We start from the raw sequence: 7,279 nt of genomic DNA, 5'->3' as shown, positions 1-7,279 counted from the left end.
AAAAAAAAAAAAAAAAAAATGAAAACTTCCAAAGGACCCCTTTTTGTCTCTATCTGCCTAAAATAATTTCTTTCTTTCTTTTCTTTTCTTTTTTTTTTTTTTTTTTGAGACAGAGTCTGGCTCCATCCCTCCAAGGCTGGAGTGCAGTGGCATGATCTCAGCTCACTGCAACGCCCACCTCCTGGGTTCAAACAATTCTCCTGTCTCAGCCTCCAGAGTAGCTGGGACTAAAGGCGCCTCTGCCACCAAGCCCGGCTAATTTTGTATTTTTCAGTAGAGACACCTTGTTGGTCAGGCTGGTCTGGAACTCCTGATGTCTGGTGATCCACCCACCCTGGCCTCCCAAAGAGCAGGGATTACAGGCTGTGAGCCACTGCGCCCAGCCAATAATTCTTAGTAACTCCTACAACACTGCCAGATAAAAAGAACCAAATAAATGAAAATAAGAAATGATAAAATAGGCCAGGCATGGTGGTTAATGCCTGTGATCTCAGCACTCTGGGAGGCCGAGGTGGGTGGATCACTGGAAGTCAGAAGTTGTAGACCAGCCTGGCCAACATGGTGAAACCCGGTCTCTACTTACAAAAATTAGCTGGGCGTGGTGGTGGGTGCCTGTAATCCCAGCTACTCTGTAGACAGAGGGAGGAGAGTCACTTGAACCCAGGAGGTGGAGGTTGCAGTGAGCCAAGATTGTGCCACTGCACTCCAGCCTGAGTGACAGAGCAAGACTGTCTCAAAAAAAAAAAGGAAATGACAAAACAGACAAGGAAGGAAGAAAAGACACAGCAAAGCCTCTTTGGAGGTCAAAGTTCCAGCTGATAAGTCTCCCATATTCCCATGCTGTTCACCTTTTGGACATTGGGTGTCTTTATCCAGAAAGCAGAAAAAAACTCTACCAGGAAAAGAGTATGCTTGAATGGTGTAAGTAAATGAACCAAAAAAAAAAAAAAAAAGGCACCCAAGACTACTAGCCTTTGACAAGGTTCTGAAAGTAAGTCAGAAAAGGAGGTGTGAGAGTAATTGAGTTGCCTGAATAGGCTGTTGTGCTTGAAATAACTGCAAGAGTATTGATTACATCCTTCAGTCAACATTCTTGTGAAAGTTCTCTCAGAATCCCTGCTGGGCAAGAGGCCATTTCTCCCAAGGTAGCTGGGGCATCCGTTATTGATGAAGTGGACTTTAAGTGACTAGTCAGGAAAGTCTTCAGGGTTCCTTTCCCAGCCACCTGGACACAGGCTTGTGTACAGAGCAGGAGGCAGACCCAAAGTCCTTCTCAGCGTTTCTTCCTCTTGCCCTCAGAGGAGTGGGGATATTTAGTTTCTTCCATAGACTGAATGTTTAAGTCCCCTCAAAATTCACATGTTGAGGCTGGGCGCAGTGGCTCACACCTGTAATCCCAGCACTTTGGGAGGCCAAGGCGGGCGGGTTATCTGAGGTCAGGAGTTTGAAACCAGCCTGGCCAACATGGCAAAACCCTGGCTCTACTGAAAATACAAAATTAGCCCAGCATGGGGGTGCACACCTGTAATCCCAGCTACTCAGGAGGCTGAGGCAGGAGAATTGCTTGACTCCGGGAGGCAGAGGTTGCAGTGAGTGGAGATAGCGCCACTGCACTCTAGCCTGGACAACAGAGCCAGACTCTGTCTCAAAAAAAAAAAAAAAAAAAAAATCCCTAATGTGATTGTATTTGTAGGTGTGGAGGTGATAAATTTCTATTCATCTTGCACCTTCCAAAGGTGATAGGTCATAAAGGTGGAGTCCTCATGAACAGGATGAGTGCTTTTACAGAAGAGGCTTTGTGGACCACAGAGAATGCAAACACTATATGATATGGTCTCCGTCCTCAAAAAGCTTCTCATACAGCTATCAGCATCATGGTCACTGTTCTCACTGCTTTCTACAGGGTTTCTTACATCCGAGGCAATGTGGAGATCCACTGATCCATGTAACTCACATGATCATGGAAGAAGGTGTCTGATATATGAGTCCTAGAACTCCTCATTCTGAATTGCTCTCTCTCTTTTAATGAAGCTTCCATTTCTAGACTATTCCTCTCTGGCTTTTTTCCTATTCTATCTCCATGAAATGTTAACAGAAACATCTCTTTCATGACAGAAGTGACACATTTGTAACAAAGAAGATGGGCGAAGACTCAAAGATGTAAAGAAATAAAGTACCTATGGCAATGCTTGGCACAGAATAGTTTCTAGAAAAATATTAGGTTCCCTTTTTTTTCTTGTTTCACTGTGTCTGCACTAATAATTAGTGCCACTAGATGGCAACTTTTGGTCTATAAACTACCCAGACGATCACATTGAAATCTTAAAAACACTTTTGGGTTCTCTCTGTGTTCCACAGTGACTTTTAATGTAATAAAGTAAGAAAAATCTATTTGGGTTCCAAATTATGGCAAATGTAAATAAGTGAGCAGCAAAGTGCTCTTTGGGCAGAAAAACTATCTAATGCTATGTCCTGGCCAGAATTTGGCATATAATTCTGCTTAAGAGTATTAATTATTGTGACTACTACTTAAGCACACTGAGTGTTAAATTTCTATTTATCTTGCAGCATTCTCTGGTGACAATGCTTGTTTCATATTTAGGAGCTCCCCATATTTGCAGCAATCTATTCTTATAAATAATTCTGTTGGATAATTTGCTGGCCACAGATCACTCAGATACTGTTCCCCAAGAATTCAAAGGACAGAATCCTCAGCAAGAATTTTTTAAATTATTTATTTTTATTGCTATAAAAGAGTTGTATATATTTGCTTAGTAAACTCTTGCAGGAGAATTGAGAGTAACATTTCAGCCATTTCTCTCAAGTTTGTGATTTTAAAAATGGCTGAAAACATTTATTGAGCACTTATTGTACTGCCAATTATTATGTTGCATATTATATAATAATCTTATGATAAGCTGGTGGTATTATTTTTCCCAACCAATTTATGTTTATTCCAAAATTATGAAGTTGGTTCAATATTTGAAAAACAAACAATGTAACTTCTGTACTAAGAGAATAAAGGAGGAAAATTGTATAATTTACTCATTAGATGCAGGAAAGTCTTCACCAAAATTCAATATTCATTCAAAGTAAAAACTCACTGCAAACTGTGAAGAGCAGAAAACTTCTGACTGGGGGCAGCGGCTCACACCTGTAATCCCAGCACTTTGGGACACCAAGGCGGGTGGATCACCTGAGGTCGGGAGTTCGAGACCAGCCTGGCCAATATGGCGAAACTCCATCTCTACCAAAAATACAAAAAATTAGCTGGTGTGGTGGTGCGTACCTATAATCCCAGCTACTCAGGAGTCTGAGGTGGGAGAATGGCTTCAACCAAGGAGGTGGAGGTTGCAGTGAGCCAAGATTGCACAACTGCACTCCAGCCTGGGTGACAAGAGTGGGACTCCATCTCAAAATAATAATAATAATAATAAAATTTAATTAAAAAAAACTTAATTTGGTAATGGGTATCTGCAAAAAAACCCTACATTAAATCTTACTGATTTTTTGGTAATTAAAGGCAATTTTAATAGAAAACCTGCTCTTCCATTATTTTTCCCAATACAGTCATTTTTTTAAAAGTATGGTAAAATATAATGAACATAAACTTACCACTTTAGCCATTTTAAGCAGCATTAAGGTACATTCACATTGTTGTACAACCATCATTGCCATCCATCACCAGACATTTTCATCTTCCCAAACACTACTAGTTTCTCTGTACCCGTTAAACAACAGCTTGATTCCCTCAGTTTCCCAGGCTCTGGAAATCACTATTCTGCTTTCTGTCTCTATGAGTTTGTCTACTCCAGGGACCTCATATATGTGGAATCATACAGTATTTTGTGACTAGCTTATTTCACTTAATCCTGTAGCTTATTTCATATAGGATAATGTCCTCAAATTTCATCCATGTTGTAGTACGTGTGAGAATGTACTTCCTTTTTAAGGCTGAATAATATTCTACGGTAGGTATATATCACAATTTGTTTACCTACTCATTCATCAATCGACATTTGGGTTGCTTGTACCTTTTGGTTATTGTGAATGCTGCTATGAATATAGGTATACAAATCTCTCTCCATGGCCCTACTTTCAATTATTTTGGGTGTATACTCAGAAAGAGAACTGCTGGATAATGTGGTAGTTCTATTTTTAATTTTTTGAGGAGCCTTCATGCGATTTTCCATAGTGGCCGCACCACTTTACAATCTTACCAGCAGTGTAGGAGGGCCCCACATTCACCATTTCTTGCCAACACTTGTTATTTTTTGCTTTTGGTGTTTGTGATTTTTGTTTGTTTGTTTTTGATAGTGGCCATTCTAATATGTATGATGTGGTATCTCATGAGGTGGTTTTGCTTTGGATTTCCCTAATGAGTGGTAATATTGAGCATCTTTTCATGTGCTTATTGGCCATTTGTATATCTTCTTTGAAGTTCTTTGCCCATTTTTAAATTGGGTTGTTTTGTTGTTGAGTTGTGAGAGTTCTCTATATAGTCTAGCTATTAACTCCTTATTAGATATATGATTTGCAAATATTTTATCCCATTCCATGGGTTTTTGCCTTTTCACTCTGTTGATAGTGTCCTTTGATTCAAAGAAGTTTTTAATTTTGATGTAATCCAATTTATGTATTTTTTATTGTTGTCTATGTGTTGGTGTTATATGCAAAAAGTCACTGCCAGATCTTATGTCTTGAAGATTTTCCTGTATGTTTTCTTCTAAGAGTTTTATAGTTTCAGGTCTTATACTTATGTTTTCTATCTATTTTGAGTTACTTTTATATAGGATACAGGAGTCCTACTTCCTTTTTTTTGCATGTGGACATCCGGTTTTCCGAACACCAATTTTTGAAAAGACTGTCCTTTCTCCATTGAATGGTCTTATCACCCTTGTTGAAAATTATTTGACTATATATGTAACGGATGTAATGGTTTATTTTGGGGCTGTCTACCCTATTCCATTGGTCTATGTGTCTTTTTTTTTTTTTTTAATGCCGGTACCACACTGTTTTGATTATTGTGGCTTTGTTGAAATCAGGAGGGGGTGAGTCCTCCAGCTGTGTTCTTTTTTAAGATTGTTTTCAGCTGGGCACAGTGGCTCACACCTGTAATCCCAGCACTTTGGGAGGCCAAGGCAGGCGGATCATGAGGTCAGGAGTTTGAGACCAGCCTGACAAACCTGGTGAAACTCCGTCTTTACTAAAAATACAAAAATTAGCCAGGCGTGGTGGTGCATGCCTGTAATCTCAGCTACTCAAGAGGCCGAGGCAGGAGAATCATTTGAAACTGGGAGGCGGAGGTTGCAGTGAGTCGAGATTGTGCCACTGCACTCCAGCCTGGCTGACAGGCTGAAACTTCATCTCAAAAAAAAAAGCCGGGCGTGGTGGCTCAAGCCTGTAATCCCAGCACTTTGGGAGACCGAGACGGGCGGATCACGAGGTCAGGAGATTGAGACCATCCTGGCTAACACAGTGAAACCCCCGTCTCTACTAAAAAAATACAAAAAACTAGCCGGGCAAGGTGGCGGGCGCCTGTAGTCCCAGCTACTTGGGAGGCTGAGGCAGGAGAATGGCATAAACCCAGGAGGCGGAGCTTGCAGTGAGCTGAGATCTGGCCACTGCACTCCAGCCCGGGCGACAGAGCAAGACTCCGTCTCAACAAAAAAAAAAGAAAAAAAAAAAAAGAAAGAAAAATTGTTTTGGCTATTTGAGGTCCCTTGAGAGTTCATATTAATTATAATTTTAGTATGGATTTTTCTATTTCTGCAAAAAATATCATTGGGATTTGGATAGGATTTGAACCTGTGGATTGCTTTGCATAGTATAAACATCTTAACAACAGTAAGTCATACAATCTATGGACATGAGATCTTTTTCTATTTATTTGTGCCCTAATTTTATTCACCAGTGTTTTATAGTTTTTATTGTACAAGTCTTTGATCTCCTTGGTTAAGCTTATTCTAAGTATTTTATTCTCTTCGATACTATTATAAATAAAATAGTTTTGGCTGGGCGCAGTGGCTCATGCCTGTAATCCCAGCACTTTGGGAGGCCGAGGTGGGTGGATCAGGAGGTCAGAAGATCAAGGCCATCCTGGCCAACATGGTGAAACCCCGTCTCTACTAAAAATACAAAAATTAGCTGGGCATAGTGGTGCGTGTCTGTAGGACCAGCTACTCGGGAGGCTGAGGCAGGAGAATCGCTTGAACCCAGGAGGCAGAGGTTGCGGTGAGCTGAGATCACACTACTGCATTCCAGCCTGGCAATAGAGTGAGACTCTGTCTCAAATAAATAAATAAATAAATAAATAAATAAATAAATAAAATTAAAATAAATAAAATAGTTTAAAAATTTTTTCTTATCAGATTGTTCATTCTTGGCATATAGAAATGTAACTGACTTTGCATGTTGATTTTTTATCCTGCAACTTTGCTACATTCATGTATCAGTTCTAACAATTTTCAAAAACATTTACGGTTTTCTTTTTTTTTTTTTTTTTTTTTTGAGACGGAGTTTCGCTCTTGTTGCCCAGGGTGGAGTGCAATGGCACGATCTTGGCTCACCGCAACCTCCACCTCCCAGTTTTAAGTGATTCTCCCACCCACCTCAGCCTCCCGAGTAGCTGGGATTACAGGCATGTGCCACCATGCCCGGCTAATTTTGTATTTTTAGTAGAGATGGAGTTTCTCCATGTTGGTCAGGCTGGTCTCGAACTCCCGATCTCACCTCAGGTGATACACCCGCCTCGGCCTCCCAAAGTGCCAGGATTATAGGCGCAAGCCACGGTGCCTAGCCTTTATTTAGGGTTGGTTTCTTTCTTTCTTTCTCTTTTTTTTTTTTGAGACGGAGTCTCACTCTGTTGCCCAGGCTGGGGTGCAGTGGGGCGATCTTGGCTCACTGCAAGCTCCTCCTCCTGGGTTCACGCCATTCTCCTGCCTCAGCCTCCTGGGTAGCTGGGACTACAGGTGCCCGTCACCACGCCCAGCTAATTTTTTGTGTTTTTAGTAAAGACGGGGTTTCACCGTGTTAGCCAGGATGGTCTCGATCTCCTGACCTGGTGATCCTCCCACCTCGGCCTCCCAAAGTGCTGGGATTACAGGCATGAGTCTCTGCGCCCAGCCTATTTAGGGTTTTCTAAACATAAAGTCTTATTATCTGTGAACAGAGATAATTTTTTTCTTCCTTTCAAATATGGATGCCATTTACTTGTTTTTCTTGACTAATTGCTTTGCCTAGAACCTCCAGGACTGTGTTGAGTAGAAATTGTTGGCCA

The sequence above is a fragment of the Piliocolobus tephrosceles genome, chromosome 9 (genome assembly GCF_002776525.5).
Source record: "Piliocolobus tephrosceles isolate RC106 chromosome 9, ASM277652v3, whole genome shotgun sequence".
NCBI lineage: Eukaryota > Metazoa > Chordata > Mammalia > Primates > Cercopithecidae > Piliocolobus > Piliocolobus tephrosceles.
This window is presented reverse-complemented; position numbering follows the sequence as displayed.